We start from the raw sequence: 20734 nt of genomic DNA on the forward strand, positions 1-20734 counted from the left end.
ATGATTATATACGTGACCTTCCTAATTACGGCCTTCCCATTGTGGCGTAAGTAATTTAAATCCTAATAAATATTAAATAATTTTATATTGATCACCAACATTGTAGAAAAGATAGTTTCTGTTAATATAATTGTATTATTTTAGTAGAAGCCTCCCATTACTTCATGTAACTGTCCTACTTCAGTAGGTTAATACAAATTCATCATCGTTGCAATAATTCATATTTACTTCTAGTATAAAATCCAATTCAAATGTTATAAAGAAATCTTAATGAATACAATTAATCAGTCATGATAATTACAAAAATGTATGTCTAACCTAATTAATTATGTAGTAATTACAAATAAATAGATAAAATTAAATCAGTTTTATGTTTAGTACACATGCAATCTAAATTAGTAGTATACAATACCAACTCTTATTTAATAATACAATTAAATTATAATCATGTTGAAGTACAGTGTGCAACTTAGGTAAATATTCAGATGAAAGTAGATATATAGTTCACAACTCGTTTCAAATATAGAGAACTTTCTCTAAGTTATCGTCTGGTTGAGATAAATTAATTAAGTAATTTTAGTTAAACGATCATTGTAACAGGAGGATTAGGAAACCTATTCAGTATTTGTTGTGTTAAATTTAATGTATTTAATGTTTGTAGTACAGTAAACATTAAACAAGATAAACTATAAGAATAAATTATAGTGAGGCATGATCTCTGCCAAGTAATTAAAAACAACATTGAATCATAGCTTAATTAATAAAATAATTATTAATGCTAATTTGGTTAAACCGATTTACCATTTTTATGTCTTGTAAAACAATTTTGTTATGTCACAAGTCTATGTATCAACATGAAAAATATTTGTAAATAATAATTGTGTATTTTAAGCTTAATTTCTATGTCCCTAAATTTAATGTTTGCTCGATCAGTAACATAGTAATTTCCTATAAAATAATATATACATATAATCTTTTAGTATCTAGTATTGTACTGTGCAATGTATGATTGATTATTATTTTAATAAAACTGTTTCTTAGAAAATAATTAATAATGCAGGCAGTAATAATGTTAAACTTAGTGAATACTAAAAGCAATTTAGTCCGAAAAGTTCATTCCATTTTAGTCACAAAACTATTTCCGTTGTGATACTTGTACCTTTTAATAACTGTTATTAATGTTGCAATCCCGTGAAGATGCTGTGACATTTACTTTTCAAATATATGTCGTTTATTGTTGTCTTGAATTATTATTCGTTATGGTGCTTTCGTTATTGTATTTATTATTCAGTGTAGTCAAAACTTTGAATGGCAGGACACGTTATATGTGAAGTAATTTTAAGAGCTGGGCTATCATATTTTGTACATTGTGCAGGATTTTTATTCCCTGGACTCTGATCATGGCTGCTGGACTGAGGATAAGTCTGTTAGCCCCACTGTTGCTGCGCTCTCCGAGTTGCTGTTGTCGGCACCCGCCTGTTTGTCTACCGTGCCGTACCGACCGACACTGCAGTACCGCACGTCCGGTTCACCCGCGGTCGTGTGCTTCTTCTCGGATCGGTTGACTTCGTTGAAGTTACCGGGCGTGGACTTGACGTCTTCTGGTGAGTGACTTACAAATTTTCTGCTGATCTCTCATGTTATACTATATTCCTCTCCTAGACGGGGACCATTCCTCTCGATATACCTCTCGAAGGATAATCATCGCCTGGGACTCCAGATATAAGTGTTACATCAATTATTACTCTTTTACTGACTTTAGGTACTTAAGGTGGTTTATGTTTAATGTTTAATTATATATCTGTATCGTAAGAAGGGTTTAAGTATCTTAAAATATCGGATCTAAGTCTGTATGGTTATATCAGTAGTAGTCTTTGTTATATCGAGTTATTTTTCACTGTAACGCAGATTAAAGGCAATATTGGCTGTAACTGTTATTAATAATACAGGATACGTTTTTGCCCTTTACGAAAATTATTGCAATAAACTCGAGTCTGTAAAGTTCTGTAGTGTGAGTCTTCCCGTCTTCACAGCTTAACCATCAGTTTCCTATACTTTTACTATACAGTAATCTACTAAAATCAAATAAAAGCTAATGATTCAATAATATAGTTGGAGTCACACCAAACATTTTCCTACTTACTGAATTGATAAATTTATTCTTAATCTCACAATTAAATGTAACCTTTATTGTAAACGGCTCATCGACCGATGGTAATTTTCTTGGGTCCCTTCACCTGCTTACCCTGGTGAAGTCCCGGAACCTGGAAAGGACTGGTTCCTTGTTACAGTCCCTGGAGTCTCCTTCTAAAACAAGGTGGCGCCCCAAAATAAATATTGAAAAATTTTTCGTCGTTGTTGTGGACTTTGCCTAGGACTTGGAACAACTTACGCCCTTTCCCCTGAGATAGCCAGCATCAGTAACAGAGACTGGTGTGGACTGTTACAGCACTAATATCAAGTCATGTCCCCAGTAAGAAGGGAAAGCCAGCTCTAAACCAGTCTCTCCAGTCAAAGCAGGCAGGGATTTGGGCACCCTTATGTAAGAAACTTTGGCTCTTACCGAACGAACCCTACCAACTGCAACAGTCATCTCCCGCAGTAGACTAGACTATTGAATTACCCTTGCGACCCATAATATCGACATTTGCCGTTAGTGAATTGCCACTCCTGTCATCCATAAGGTTGCCCAGATTTTACTGACATATCGGCTTTTGCTGTACTCAGTGTGGGTTCGACTAGAAGATATAAACCAGCCAGAAGTGAACCCTTGGGGGAGTACGCACATTTTACACTATGATTTATTTGACACTAGTAGACGCACAGTATCTCTCTCACTCTCTCTATGCTTTCCGAGTTATTTTCTTATGAAAAAGAACGATAGTGAAGTAAAAATCCACTACCTTTAATTTTGCATTGAAGTTAAAATATATTATTAGTGTTACAATTTAGTATGAGTCAAAAATATATAACAGTTAAATTGTTCTTTCAATGCCATGTGTTGTCCCAAATATATCAACAAGTTATTAACATGGAATCAAGAACGATCAGTAGATCACATTTAAATTTCAATAGCAATTTGCAATATACAAAAGATATTTGGAATTTTAATGGACCACGTATATTTGAGAAATAATAAGGAAGTACACAACCATGTTACCTTGTTAGAAAACTAAAAATAGCTCTACAATTAACGACTAAAAAATAATAGTAAACACTAAAAAGTCGATAAGCTAAGAAAATGTCATAAACGCTATTGAATATATTTTATAAACTAAGTAGTGACAGATAATATAGAGTGTTGTTTTTCACTGAGGCTAATTACATTCAATGCTTTTAAAATGTTCAAAATATATTGATGGGTATAAGTATCATAACTTTGCAAACGTCAAGGAAGGCTAAACTTAAAATGAGATAGTTCAGAAAACACAATAGGTATTATATCACCTCCATCCCGGAAATTGCAGGAAAATGCGCAAAATTTCTTTATGAAAGAGGCGGAGCTAGTGCTTTGATTGAGGCAAGGGGTGATATATTAAATTCATTTTTGTAGGATTTTTTAATTTTAAAGGACGTAACTCGCTCACTGACACACTTATCACTAATACAGTAATACAACTTTGCAACTTTATGACACCACAGAAAACTGACATTAGGACATCTATCCCTCACAACTTGAAAGTAAATAATGTATTTTTATAAAAAAAACATCCATAATGATGTAAATAGGGTTAAATCCCCTAGAAGAACTATATTGTATTTTACTTTTTTATGTCCTACAAATAAAACATTTTAGAAACACGTGTCTTATGCTGTCAAAAGACAAGTAATAAAATAAATGGGGTTTTATATCGGGTTAAAACTCCTAGAGAACCTATATTTTGTCTTCAGTTGCTCGATGTCCTACAAAATTTAATTACATCCAAGTGCTTACACTAAGATGCCGGACATACCTGAGGACGGAAGTGGAAGCTTTTTGAACAAAGAGAACTTTTCAGACCAGCGTATGTATATATTTTATAAATCGTATCGGAAATATTCTACATAGAAAAAAGATTACGAGGGTTGAAATTAGACTATTTTATCTACAATATTCTGTTTAGACCGAGTATGTAAATATATTTGGATTGTAACAACAAAGCAAACTAGCGTGTGAAGTAGACAAGGTTGGAACCAGCAATGATTCTTGATTTTGTAAACCAGAAGTAAGAGCCATTTTAAATTTTATTTAAGGTCTCAATTTCTTAACAATGAACATTAAAATAATATATACCGCAAACTTCTATAAAAATATGATATAAGGCTTTGTCGTATTATATCGTAAATTCTATTACTAATATTGTCATTGAATAATACTTCTCCACAGTAATTATCAAATTGCTAGAGCTAGTTATTCAAATATTATGGAATGTTGTAGAAACATTAGTGTATTTTCATTTGCTTATAAAAACGTTTCAATCTTCGAGACTTATTCAATAAAACATTGCGCTCAGTAATAAGGGGTAACTGATGGCATTATCATATGTGTATAATTTATTTACCATACTTTAAATAATAAAAAAGTATTTTCTTTTAATATAGGGAATTAACAAATCACATTAATCACCATACTCTGCAACCCAATTTCCTTTATATAATTTAGGGGAAAATTATTAATGAGAGGCTATATTTGTAAGAAAAACTACGCCTTGAAGGCAACTATGATATATTTTACAATACATAAATACTCTACAGAATCACACGAGAAGATTTAGAGAGCGGTTTCTCTCAGCGGGACTTGTTGGTAGCTGAACACAGTTTTGTAACATTGCCGCAATTAGCTTATATTTATGTCTTGGGGCAACTATGATATATTTTAGAACGCATAAATATTCTAAAGCATCTCTACGAGAAGATTAAGAGCAGTTTCTCTCAGCGGAACTTGTAAGTGGAACACACTTTTGTATCATTGCTGCAATTAGCTTATATTTATGTATTAAGGAGAACTAATACTTATTTTATAATGCATAAATAGTCTCCAACATCACCACGAGAAGATATAGAGTGCGCTTTCTCCCAACGGGACTTGGAAGCGGAACACAGTTTTGTAACTTTGCTGCGATTAGCATATATTTATGTTTAGACAAAGATGCCTTTCTCCTACACTTGGAGCATGGATATTGGGTATTTCATAATATATTAGTTGTAATATCTAATATGATCTATAATAAAGTTTACTGATTCCTTATACATTCTACTATCTGTTACAAATACGGCCGCGAGTTATAGGGCTTTTTGTTGAAAATATTTATTTCCAACATAAAGATTTAGTCGTGCTAAGTTGTTTGTCACATTTTCATAATAATAATAATAATAATAGAATATGTTTATATTCAGCATAAAACTAGTTTTAAATTCTTTAAGTTTTCTAAAAGTTGAATATTTTAGGCTTTATTCATACAACAGAACTATAAAACCGGAAATACAATTTATTCAAACCAAAAGTGCTCTTACACGCATAAAACATAAAATAATAACACATAAAATACCTTTTTAGGTGCACTAGATGTGAATAAATTCAATTAGCAAACGCCTAGCATAGGAAGAATGTTTCCACTCTTTGTGGCAAAAATTTTAACAATAGAAAGTTTGATAATAAACCTATCGTTTCAGTTTCTTATCAACATACCCCACTCATACCGTTGTTATTAATTACTATTATTATTAAAATGGTGACGAGAACCTCGAAGTGAATTCTAAAAAGGATGCTTTTAACTGAGCGGTTTGAAATGTACCTAGAAATCCAAACCGATCCTCAGAATGGAGTGGAAGGAACTTCCTAGTGATAGTTGTTAGCCGAAACATATGCGAGTACTGTCCTGTTTAAACTCGCTCTGACCGCAGGAGGCTGAGGCATAAATACCATCCCCTTCTTAACAGGTGAGATGATTCAGTTTAATAATCTTTATCTCTTCTCATGAGATGTCTACAAGAAGCTACCCCTTATCCCAACTATAACTATCCTCAATATCCTGTCACTAAGGAAGCAATAGCAAAGCTCTATTAGGACTAAGTACAATGAATATTTTGTGTGGTATCCTTAACTATACTAAACATACAAATAAATTAAATCTAAATATAATAATCAAGTACAATTTATAACAAATTAGACTGCCACATATGAAAAACCTTATACCTAAAAATTCTATATCTCGTTCCATTATCTTTTTATTCAAAATAATGCAAACTTTTATATGCAGAAATTTTGTTCTTATAATACATATCTCTAACTCAATAAATTATCATATATTAGAAAATATGGCTCTCAAAAAGTATTCATGATTGAAATAAAAATATAAAATTCTTATTTGCGCGTATGTACCTAATAGTCGTGCTAACTCTTAACCGGAATAAATGTTAGTCTTGAAACGAAATTATATCAGCTTTGAAAAGAAATCGTTACCCAAGCTTCAAACTTACAATAATTCTAAAATATTAATACAACATATTTCATCTAAAAACTAATACTAATCACACTGTATCTGCATTTAAGACAGATTGTTCCTTTATTTTGTAATAGGTCCATATATACATTTTTGCATGTTTTTACATTTACTTAAAGTCTTAGCTCAATTAATATTTATCCCAATACGCGTCTTTTCATTTCTTGTTAACTCATTTGTTTTAGCAAGTTAATTTACATACTCTCCAAAGAGGATCAAAATAGTTGTAGAGCCAAGATTTCTCACTTGAACATATTTTTAGCAACTCAGCTGATCTTACAGCACAACCAGGAGACAGAAAAAATGAACGTGATGAATAGGATTTCTACAGTATGCAGGCATCCGAATCAAATGTTATATCTCTAATCTACCTCAGGTCCGTGCAACAATCAGTCCCCGGCTTGTCTCTCCGTATACCTGCACTACACTCACAAGAACATTTTAGTAACTTCTAAGGAAGTACTATCAAATTGTCTTTCAAATATAATGCAATTTTATTACTTCCATTTGATATTTTTCCACTTTGGAAAATGTGGCCTTTAAAAATTTAAGAACTTTTTACATGAAAACTTTCGAAACAGATAGAAACAAATAAAAGGCATAAGACAACAGGAAAACATTCATGCTTTTATTTCTCTTCTCTAGTAAATAAATTACTGAAAGGATTATTCACCACACAAAGTTCAGCCCTTTCATCTCTCTCAACTGATAAGGCAATTAAACATGTTAAACTATTTACAAAGAACCCTGATATTACAAAAATAACTATTAATATTTTTACAGACTGCCTTTCGAAACTTATATACGAGTATATATATATATATATATATATATATATATATATATATATATATATATACATAAATATACATTGAATCACAAAAAATACTTGCTCCGTCGGGAGTCGAACCCGGACCTCTCACTTGCCGGGTGAATGTTCTTCCATTACACCGCAGAGCGTTTACTTTTTCCGATTCAATTATTTTATCTTTGGCCGTATCTGTCACATGTGCTTTTAAATAGGCAAACTAACATATGATTGGAAGACCAAATACCTGTCTAACCACTTTTATTTACATTAAATTGTATAAATGGCAATAGCCAATATATATATATATATATATATATATATATATATATATATATATATATATATATATATATATATATATATATATATATATATATATATATATATATATATATATATATATAAGTAGATATGAATATGAGGGTTCTGGACCACTTTTGGAGCCGACCGAAAATAATGGAAAATACTGTTTAAAGGACAGTAAACGAATCAAACAGTAAATCATGAATGAAAAATTAACCAAATCTGTTCGTCTCCAAAAGCGACCTAGAATCCTCTACTGACAATAAATAAAATATCACGAATGAAAAATTACCAAATCTATAGCTGTTTGCTTCTACTTTCTTAAGGTGTTTTAATGTCTATTACTAATGTTGTTAAATCTCCTTAGAATCAATGTAAAATCTTTGAAATCTTAATCTTTATTCTAAAATTGATAGTAACACATTCTTTATCTTTTATTATCTTTTTACCCGTAACAACCAAGTGTAATTTATCATGTTTATTCAATCCTTTAATCTTTTTTTAATCAAAAACAGTCAAAAGTCTGTTCGGTAAGTGTACTTTATAATCTTCCAACTCGGCAATTATTGTAAACCCGAATTTATCTTTTATTTTCTCCAAATTCAAAATTTTGTATTTCTTATTTTCTTCTAATTCATTCAACTTCTTATATTCTTTAAACTTGAATTCACCAACCGCGTTCAACTCTTTCAAGAACTCCATTTAAATAGGAACAAATTTTATTTATAGATATTTTAAATTTCAATTTTATAGTGATTTTTTGAGAAATATCATTCAAATTATCAACTTTTAAGCTAAAACTTCACAATAATTAGAGATATTTCGGTAGATTTATCAGGATTTAAAAAAAAAAACTCTAGTATCAGTTTGTATGTACCTTAAAAAGTTGATAATTTGAATGATATTTCTCAAAAAATCACTATAAAATTGAAATTTAAAATATCTATTAATAAAATTTTTCCCATATAAATGAAGGGTGAAAAAATAACATGTCCATTTTGTAAGAAAGAAATCCTAAAACATAACTATGATCGACATTATAGCTCAAAACTCCATTTAAAAAACAAACAACTTTACGAAAGTGAACTGAATTATTTAAGGAATTGGGCTAAAGAAAATCAAATTGTCGATCATGAAAAGATGTACAATATAGAAAAATTGCGTGAATTAAAGAAAAGCTTTAAGGAAGATAAAAAAGATCTTAATCTATTTACTGACAAAAAAATCAATCAATAGCTGAAAAATTGTCCATTGAAACAAACGATAAAACTAAGTCAGAAATCATCGAGCAAATAGGTGAAACTCTTAACGAAAAACCTAAAAATATCATTGATGTAGGAGTGTTATCCTCAATACACGGTCTTTTCAAGCAATACATTTTAACAAACTTGAACGACAATTCCATGTCAATTTACAAATATCTTTCAATTATGCGGCCAGAAATTAAAAGTTTAATCGAGAAATTTCAAGAAAATGTTAAAAATATGAAAGAATATCTCTCTTTGGAATGTGAATACGAAAGAACTTTAGTGAACGGTGAACCACAAACTTGCCCAATGTACTTTACTATAAAAGAAGATGAAATCTTTAACGTAAACGACTTTATTACTAAGCAATTTAATAAATTAACACATCGAGAACAGACAAATCATCCAAATAGAGGTTCTGGATGGACATTTAAAAGCTGCAAACAACTAGTTTTGAGCATTAATAAACACGAAATGATGAACGCAGGATCATATATCGATTTACCAAAGATAATCAAAGATAGGAAAGCTTGTGTGAATATAAAAAATAAAGATGATTTCTGTTTTATTTATTCTATCCGATGTGCTATTGAAAAACCAGAAACTCATGTAGACAGAGCAAAACAATATGAAAAATTGGTGAATGACGAAATATTTTCAGGTTTTGATTATCCTATGTCTCTGAAAGATATAAAATTATTTGAAAAACGAAGTTATAATTCTAAGTACAATTATCCAAAAATGTCTGTAAATGTGTATAGCTTTGATGAGAAAATTAATATTGTTCCATTGCAAATTTCAGAAATTTATGACGCTGAATTAAAAGTTGATTTATTGTATTTTAAGCAAGATGATAAATCTCATTATGTTTTGATCACGGATTTAAATAAACTCGTTTTCTCTCAATTATCTAAATGTAAAAATACAAAATTTCTTTGTAGAAGATGTTTAAGCCATTTCTACAAATCTGGAGATTTAACAGATCATTTAGAAATTTGCAAGCAACATGAAGTTTTTAAGCCAATTATGCCGTTTTCAGGTCAAACAACTAAATTTACTAATTATCAAAAGAAGTTTAGCCATCCGTATGTTATTTATATGGATTTTGAGAGTATATTAGAAAAAATTCCAACATGCAAGAACAATCCACAAAGGTCGACTACAACCAAGATTCAGAAGCACATTCCTTATGGTTTTACTCTATATTTAGTGTCGAATGTGACCAATCGCATGTATAAACCGATATGTTATCGAGCCAAAAATGAAGACGATTTGCCTAATGTTCCTGCAAAATTGTTTGAAGAGCTTAATAAATTATCGAAATACATAGCTAAAAAATATAATTCAAGGAACATGAAGCCTATGAAATTAACTGAAGAAGAAGAAATTTCCTATCAAAACTCAAACGTTTGTCGTATCTGTGAAACAGAAGGTTTTGATGATGAAAAAAGATTAAAAGTAAGAGATCATTGTCATTTAACAGGTAAATTTAGAGGTTCAGCTCATTTATCTTGTAACTTGAATCTAAAATTTCCTCAAAATATTCCAGTTTTCTGTCACAATATGTTAAATTACGATACTCATTTGTACATAAAAGAATTGGCTAAACAATATGAAAATGTTGATTTGATCGCAAACACAGATGAAAAATATATAAATTATTCAGTAAATTCAGGATATGGGTATGAGTTTGATAATGATAAACCTAGAAAATGTATCAAGTTTTCTTTCCTAGACACATTTAGATTCATGGCATCGTCTACTGAAAAGTTAGCTAAAAACCTCCAGAAAGAAGACTTCAAACATACAAATCATTTCATACAAGATGGTCTGAACGCAATTCTAGAAAGACAAACAAATGACGAAGTCGAGAATTTTAAAATATTGTCTGGAAAAGGCATATTTCCTTACGAATTTATCGATAGTATTGAAAAACTTGATTACACAGAACAGCTGAAAATTGAAGATTTCTATTCACTTTTGACAGATGAGAGCATATCTGAGAAAGATTATCAATACTACTTGAGCGTTTGGAACAAATTAAAAGATAAAAATCTTGGAAATTACTCTGATTTGTACAATATCCAAGATGTACTATTGCTCGCTGATATATTTGAAAATTTCAGAAACATTTGTCTAAATTGTTACAAACTTGATCCAGCTCATTATCTAACTGCTCCAAGTCTCGCATGGGACGCTATGTTAAAATTAACGAAAATAGAATTACAATTGATTAGTGATTATAATATGTATTTAATGATTGAAAAAGGTATTCTTGGAGGTATTTCTCAATGTATTAAGCGATATGTGAAAGCAAATAACAAATATTTGAAAGATTTTGATAAGACAAAGCCCGAAAACTATTTACTTTATGTCGATGCAAACAACCTTTATGGTTACGGTCTTATGCAAAAATTGCCGTTTAGTGATATCAAGTGGATGAATCCTAAAACATATACAAAAGAAGAGTGGCAAGAAACAATTTTGGAACTCACTGGCGATGAAGATTATGGCTATATTCTCGAAGTTGATCTAGGATATCCAACAAATTTACATGAACATCACAAGGATTTGCCTCTTGCTCCCGAACATTATAAAAAAAAACTTTGCACAACTTTACTGGATAAAACTGAATACGTTGTTCATTCAAGAAATTTGAAATTGTACCTCGAACAAGGGATGGTGTTGAAACATGTGAATAGGGTTATTGCATTCGATTAGAAGCCTTTTATGAAAAAGTACATTGATTTTAACACAAACATGAGAACCAAAGCTACAAGTGACTTTGAGAAAGATTTTTACAAGCTCATGAACAACTCTGTTTTTGGAAAATCTATGGAAAATATGCGAAATAGATGTGATATCAAACTAGGAAATGAAAAGTTTTCAATGAAACAAGCTAAGAAAACAAACTTAAAGTGCTTTAATATCTTTGACGACAACTGTATAGCGAGTCACATGTACAAACAAAAGGTTAAATTTAACAAGCCGATCTACATAGGATTTTCAGTTCTTGACCTATCAAAATTGCTAATGTACGAGTTTTATTACGATAAATTAAAGAAGTTTGACCCAGATTTGAATCTGTGTTACATGGATACAGACAGTTATTTCCTAGAATTGAAACGAGATCCTTTTAAAATTATTAAAGAAAATATAGATGACTTTGATACAAGTGATTATCCAAAAGATCACGAATGTTTCACTACCAAAAATAAGAAGGTAATAGGAAAATTCAAAGATGAGTTAAATAGCGAAGTTTTAGAAGAATTTTGTGGTTTGAGATCGAAAATGTACTCGTACAAATATCTAGACAAAAATCCAGTAAGATGCAAAGGAATTAAGAGAAGCGTTGTAAATAAAACAATAAATATCGAAAACTTGAAGAGATGTTTGTTCGAAGGTAAAGAAGAATTTAGAGAGATGACTTGCATTAGAAGTTATAAACATGAGTTGTACACAGTTACGATAAACAAGTTAGCACTGAGCGCTAAAGATGATAAGAGAATTATCCTAGAAAATAAGATCGATACAGTACCGTATGGCTATGAAGCGAAATCTAATATTTTAGAAGATTTAAACAAAGTTGGAAACTTTGATATATAAATGGAAGATGATTTAATTCACTGCCACAAATGTAAGAAAAAAACGAAAAATATAGATTCTAAGATTGTTCAAACTCAAAACGGATTGTATAGAATTGCAGCAAAATGTTCAAAATGTAAGACAAATAAGAGTAAATTTATAAAGAATCCTTATGAAAAACAAGTAAAGAAAGAATCTAAGAATAAAGAAGAAATAGAGATTGAAGCTAGAGAAATTCATGCACCAGTACGAAAAAAGTTTAAAAAGAGAAAAATTATAACTTTAGGAATTGACGATTTATGGGCAGCAGATTTAGTAATAATGTCTAACTATTCGGATCAAAATGATGGCTTCAAATATATGTTAAATGTTATTGATACTTTCTCAAAATATGCTTGGTCAAGAGCTATCTAAAGAAAGAACGGCAAGGATGTTTCAAAAGCTTTCGAAGATATAGTAAAAGATGCCATAAGGATCAATCACAAACCTCCTAACCTACTTCATACAGATAAGGGTTTAGAGTTTAAAAATAAAGAATTTAATGATGTTTTGAGAAAATACAACATTAAGATTTATCATACTGAAAACGAAGAGAAATGTTAGAAGAGAAAAAATGTTGCGTTTGTAAAGAAATTAAGAATATTTCAGAATTTCACAACTGGCATTCTAGTAAAGATAAAAAACAAGCTTTTTGTAAGGATTGTGCTATAAGAATTTCCCGAGAAAGTCAAAATAAACCGACTCATTGCGAATGTGGAAGAGTTCTTCAATGGTTACCTAGTTATGCTAAACATTTACAAACCAAATATCATAAGTCAAGAGCTTTTAATAAAATTTAGTAACATTTTCATCGTGTAATAATATTTTCTATATAAATGGAGTCTCAAAAGAAATGTACAAAGTGTCAAGAATTTTATAAGGAAGAGAATAGAAAAGACTGTTATTGTAAGGATCATGATGAATTATATGATAAAATGGACAAATTAACTTTAGAAGAGAAAAAGTGTTACTTTTGTGAATAAATTAAAAATATTTCTGAATTTAATAACTGACAGTATAGTAAAGATAGAAAAGATGCTTTTTGCAAAGATTGTGCTAAAAAAGTTTTCAGCGAAAGTTATAAAAACGAAATGCCTTGTGAATATGAAAAAAAATTCTACAATGGTTACCTAGTTATGTTAAACATTTACAAACAAAATATATTAAATCGAGAGTTTTTATTAAAATTTAGATATTCTATAAATCAGTCGAGATTCTGCCATATTTGTAGTAAAATTATTTCCGTTGTATAAAATATTAAAAAATTCTTTCATTTGGTTGTAGAGATTTATACTATTTGGATCTCCATATCTTAATAAAATTTCCATTTCTGGGTAATCAATTTCAAGTTCTTTCAATCTTTTCGGTATTTCTCTCTTTTGAGCTCTAATAACATAATAAGGATATTCCCACATGTGATTCTTTTTAATTAATACAAAAACATGTTGTTTTTTCTTATCAAAATCTTTACAAACAAGGTCTGGTTTCATTAAGTAAATTTTTACACTTTGTTTTGCGATTATTTCGGTTTTTATTTCATCTTTAATTTGCAAGTGTTTTACTTCGTCCTCTAAATATTTAATCTTGTTTTCTAGTTTGTACTCACCAAATTTTCTAATGGAGGGTAATACTTCTTCTAAAACCCAGTCTTGAAATAATTCTGCTTTCTTCATTTTAGATTTTAATATTAAAGAATATATTCCCGGTTCATTAATGAAAATAGTGTTTTCTTGAAAATTTGAAGGTAGTAACGATTCGTTACCCCCTTTGTTTGTAAATGTTTTTCTGTACTTTTCTTTAACATGGTCAATAATAGCTTTATTCGTATTTTTAAATTCTAATATTTCTGCTACATCTTATGCTTTGAACCAAAATTCATTATTATCATCCACAATTGTAAAGATATGTTTGTTTTCAAATCTAAGTTGATTATTGAGTAGGTCTACAACTGACTCCATTTAGATAGAAAAGAAATTTAACTAGTAATTTTTATTTCGAGAATAAAGGTCAGATTCATTGATAAAAAACAGTGTCAGGATGAAGATTGTTAAGGGGCCATTCGAATAGCCCCTTGTTTTTTAAGTAAAAATATTGAATTTTGTCATCATCAACTCATTTTTATTCCTTTTTCAATCTTAAATATATTGTTGTTTTACTCTCATTATTTAATAAATTTCCCTCAGAGTCTTATATAGTTAGAACGATTTTTTGAATTCTTTTAATATTTTTTCTAATTGGAATATAATCGATTTCATTCGGTTTTTCACTGATTTTTGATCCATAAGCAACATTTGGGAAAAAAGTGTAGAAAATTTCAAATTCTTTGTGTAAATGTTCGGTATGATTTTCAAAACTAGGTTCAACGAGATTGCAGTGCACTTCAATTACATCAAACGGTCTAAATTTTGGCGTTTTATTTCCTAAATATACCTGATTTGGCTCAATAGTTTCTTGAACAAACCCTAATAAATCTACTATAATTGCTGAAAACATTATTCTTACTGGTGATTTTATTTGAATTTTATTAGAGAGATAATGTTTTTGCATTTCAAACTTGTTTTCGTCAAAGTTTAAAGATTTATCTGATTGTTGGAATGTTTTCAGATAATTTTTAAGGGAATTTTTTATTTGATCGAAGGTATAATATCCTTTGTTTAAACCATAATATTTTGTTATGTTCTTCTCACTAAATCCTATACAATAAGGAGAACTTTCACTAATATTTATTACAAAATTGTCAAAATAAAAACCGCTTAAACCGATAAAATAATTTGATTCTTCCTCTAAATGAATAGGATGTTCCAAGTTTAAAACTAATTTAGAGCTTTCTGAAGTCAACTTGAACAGCTCCATTTTCGCTATTTAAATGGAGAAATTTTTAAAGCAAAAAGATCAGATAAAACTTCAAACGTTTGAAGAAAATAAGAAAGATCAACCAATCAGATTGTTAATTGTTGGTTCAAGTGGATGGGGAAAAACAACTTTATTATTGAATTTTATCTACAATAGGTTGATTCCTTATTCCAATTTGTATGTTTTTAGTAAATCTTTAGAACAAGACGCATACAAAAAATTACAACAAAGATTCAAAAATATTGAGAAGAATTTAAGCAAAGAAATATCACATTTTTATAATGCTTCTGAGGACATAGTTCCGTTAAGCGAATGTAAACCCAATTCGTTAATCGTTTTTGATGATTGTATTTTGGAAAATCAGGACGTTATTAAGGAATATTTCGTAATGTCTCGTCACAAAAACATATCTTGTATCTATTTTTCCCAATGCTTTTCAAAGGTTGATAAACAAGTTATTAGAAATAATTTGAATATTTTGTGTGTTTTTAAGCAAGATGATCACTATTCGAGAAATATTTACAACAATTATGTGGGATCTGATATAAGTTTTAACCACTTTAATGAATTATGTGATAAAATTTGGAAAGAAGACTATGGATTTTTAACTATTAATCTAACTTTGAAGCCTAAAAATGGTAAATATATAAATAAATTTTCTAATATAAATGCTGCTCAGTGGTCTGACAAATCTACTTGATAAAATATTTTTTACAATTATTTTTACATTATCTTTACTTTTTATTTACATTATGAAAACAACTGAAAAACAGTAAATATGTTCACGTTTTTACGTTCCACGTTTCACGTTCACGTTCCACGTGTACGTTTTTACGTTCCACGTTCACGTTTTTAAGTTCCACGTTCACGTTTTACGTTCCACGTTCACGTTTTACGTTCCACGTTCACGTTTTTACATTCCACGTTCACGTTTTTACGTTCCACGTTCACGTTTTACGTTCACGTTTCAAAATTTCTCTAATTCATTGGTGAACGTAACTTCTGAAGAAACGAAAAAACTTGATCAAATCGAAAAGAAATTAATCAAAGAATTTAAAGAACAGATTCGAATTGATGAAAAAGAACAAGAATTTATTCAAAAAATTAATCAACCTGTAACTTCTGCAATTAAAAATGTTGAAGGTAAAATTGAAAACGTTATAAGCGATAATCAAAATTTGATGAATTTGGTTCCAGTTGCACGACAATTTGCTGATATTTCGATTCCAGAATCTGAAGTAAAAGAGTTTGAATTGCCAAAACTACCATCTTCAACACCTCGAATAATTGAAGAATCTACAATAGTTGAACCAATAAGTCCTAGAACAATGGATATAATAGTTGGTCCAATTGGTAGAAAGTTCTTTCCTAGAGTAAAAGATGATAAATTTGGTTTGTATTGGGATAAAAAAAGAACAGTTTTATGATTGGAAATTTGCCCGTGAATTTTTAACATAATGATATCATTATTAATGAAAAAACATATGAAGGAACTCAAGGTTTATGGAGATTATTATCAGACCATAACGCTCCAAAAGATAATTTATATTCTGAAGAAGATTTGAAAAAGTATACAGAAATTTTATGGGAATCTGACTCAATTTACAAAAGTAATGATCCATCTACTAAGAAGCCTAAGTCAAGTAGAGGTAAAAAATATATGAAATTAATTAAACCAATTTGGGAAAAAACGAATCGAAGGATCAGGTGTAAGAAAATACAGTGATAATAAGATTGAATACAGATATATCGACGATTTGACAAAACTCGATGGAATTATTAATTATATTTATGCTCAAGAAAAGGCTGGAAAAAAAATGTTTTGAACGAAAAGAAAGCGATTAAAGATTTTATTTCGAACAAACTTGATGAGGTGATTGAAAAACCTGATGGAATTAAATATTTAAAACGAATTTTGCCCGCAATAAGTTCATCTATGATTGAGGGTAGCGGACTTTTGAATGATTTTATCAACAATTTACCTTTTGAATTACACGTGCCAACTTATCAGTATCTGGGGCCTGGCACAAAACTCGAAAAAAAGACTAAAAAGAGGAGATCCTGGTGTGAATAATTTAGATCAAGCTGCAATGGAACACGATATTTTTTATGCAAAACATAGAGACACAAATTCCAGACATATAGCAGATAAAGTTTTGCAAGATAAGGCAATGGATAGATTTTTATCAAAAGATGCTAGTTTAGGTGAAAGATTTATTGCGCTTCCAACAGCTGGAGCAATGTTTTTGAAGAGAAAACTAGGAATGCGAATCGAAGAGAACTTGAAATTTTAACTATATAAATGGAGGTGAACGTAAATTTCAGCAAAAATCAGAAAGAAAAAATAAAATCCGCTTTTAAGAAAAAAATACCCGTTAGTATTCAATTTAAAATAGATCAACTAAAAAATGGCGAAGATAAGATATTTTTAACAAATAGACAATACAATAAACTCGAAAAACATAAGAAAAACAATAAAGGAACCAGAATAGAATTTTCTTATAATCAGTTGAAAGAACTTAAAAATGGTGGACTTTTGAAAGATTTATTAGATTTTGGAGAAAATATTCCAGTTGTTAAAAATGTTGTTCCTCGTGTTCGTAAAGCTGCTCCAATCGTTAAAAACGACGTGATTCCTATTGTTCGAAACATTTTAAATTGGTTAGATAAAGAGTTGGAAGATGTTACAGGATCTGGATTAGATGAAAAAACTTTAAAATTCCGTGAAATAAAACATTGAAAAAAATATTAAACCTTTAACATTCGGGGAATTGGAAAAAATCTGCAAAGATATTAAACATTTTAGAGGAATCTTCATGAGAGATACATTACCTGAAAAAGTTAAGAAATTTGAATGTGGAATTGTGAATTTAGACTCGATTATGGGAAGTGGATGGCATTGGATTTGTTATTATAAAAATGATAAGAATGCATGTTATTTTGATTCGTATGGAAGAATCGAGGACAAACCACCGAGAGAATTGATCCAATATTTTAAAAAATCAAGCGTCTACTACAATGATTCTCAGATTCAAGATTATAAAGATCCCCCAATTTGTGGTCTTTTATATGTTTTTGTTTTGAATGAACTGAGTAATAGTAAAGATTTTAAAGAAGTTGTTAACAAATTATTACTTAATAAATATGGATTCATAAAATATTTTTGATGTATTTGGAACACAATTTAAAACAGAAAGTATTCAAAATGTAGATAATAGTTTCAATTTTGATAGCTTGAGAAATGAGTTTGATAACAAGTTAGAAAATTTATTACAAAACCTTCCAGATTCAGATATGTTTGCTGTCGAGATTGAAGATTTTAAAGCAGAATATGATAACAAACTTGGAAATTTCATGAGTTCAAACGTAGTTGCTGATAAAATAAAAACATTGGAAAAAGAAGTTGATGATGGTGTAAAAAAATTATTTACCAATTTTATGTCTCATATCGAAAAAGCTGATAAAATTACTGAAGCGATCAAAGTTGAAAAGAATTATGTTAGTTTGGCTAATAAAAAAAGAATTGTCGGTGTTCGACCTGGTATTGACAAACATGATTTTGTTGTTAAAGAACAAATTTTGAAACCTCTAAAATTATCATAAAACATCGATATTGTTGACGTACATGATCCGAATGTTAAAAATGCCTTAGTTTTTAAAGGAAAAAGACTTAGCAGTGTTAGTAAAGGAATTAATCCATTTGATGTTGTTGTAATGATTCAATTAGAAGATCATATTAAAATTATTAATGAACTAAAACAAAATTATGAGAATCATAAACAGCATGTTAAAGATTTTACAACAGAAGTCTATGACAAGTTAGAAGTCTATGAAAAACTTGAAGAAAGAAATAAAAGATCAGTAGACGATGTTGGTGAAATTGCTGAAAAAGTTATACAATTTGAGCAATATTATAATTCATTTACAGATTCTGTTAATGAGCAGTTGAGAGAAATTGCGCAAGATTTTAATGAATATCAAAATAAAGTTAAAGAACTAGTTCGAAAAGTTCAGGAAGATTTTCATACATATCAAGATAATGTTCGTGATAAAATAAAAAGTAATGGTGGATTACTTGAAGGAATAGATGATAAACTCGATAAAGTAAATAAACTAAAGGAAAACTTTAATAAATTTAAAGAAGATGTTAATAAAATTTGTGAAAATATTGATAACAGATTTAATGGATTAGATGGTTATGATGACAAAATTTCTCCTTTATAAATGGCGCTCATTTATTGTGTGAGGTGTAAGGCAAAAACTGAAACAAATGATATAAAATACTATGCAAATATCAATGGAGTTAAAAGAGTTTCTGGAAAATGTGCTGAATGTAACGCTAAAAAGAGCCAAATTATAAAAACTTGATTTTGAAATTTTTTCTTAATAAATAGAGATGGCGGGACATTGCAGTGCTTTAAAAGATCAATTCGAAGATCATATTAAAATGTTTAACGAACTAAAACACAATATATGAGAATTATAAACAGCATGTTAGAGATTTTACAACAGAAGTCTATGAAAAGTTAGAAGCCAGAAATAGAAGATCAGTAGACGATGTTGGTGAAATTAATGAAAAACTTACTAATTTTAAAGAGTCTTTTGATAAGTTTAGTTTAGATGCTACGAAAACTTTTGAGCATATTGGTCATAAATTTGTTGAATACAATGATTTTTATGCTGTCAAATTTCAAGAATTAGAAGAAAAAATTAATAAGTTCGAGGAAGATCTTAATAAAATTTTTGAAAATATTGATAACAGATTTAATAGATTAGGCGGCTATGATGACTAATTTTCCTTATATAATTGGCGCTCATATACTGTGTGAGATGTAAAGAAAAAACTGCAACAAATGATATAAAATACTATGCAAACATCAATGGAGTTAAGAGAATATCTGGAAAATGTGCTGAATGTAACGCTAAAAAGAGCCAATTTATAAAAACTTGATTTTGAAATTTTTTCTTAATAAATAGAGATGGCGGGACATTACAGTGCTTTCGATCTTTTTATAATGCAACACGAAAGAGATTTGAAAAAAGAACATTGGGATGATATTTCTCAAAAATATGAATTATCCGAAGATATGATGAGATTATACGTAAACAAATTGAATTGGTATAACATTGCTAAATATCAAACTTTATCATCAGAGTTCATTCAAGAAAATATACATTATCAATTAAAAGATCATATGTCTGTTCTTTGTCTCTATCAACACTTGAGTATAAAGTTTTTGGATGAAAATAAAGATACAGTTGATTGGAACAATATTATAGATAGCGGTTACTATCCAATTCAAATTTTATTGAAATATGTGGCCGAAATTGCAAAATTTAAAGAAGACAACCCTGAATATGACGAAGTTGATCATTAATAAATGACTCTAATCTTTCTCATTATTTTACTAAAA

The sequence above is a fragment of the Homalodisca vitripennis genome, chromosome 4, assembly GCF_021130785.1.
Source record: "Homalodisca vitripennis isolate AUS2020 chromosome 4, UT_GWSS_2.1, whole genome shotgun sequence".
Lineage (NCBI taxonomy): Eukaryota > Metazoa > Arthropoda > Insecta > Hemiptera > Cicadellidae > Homalodisca > Homalodisca vitripennis.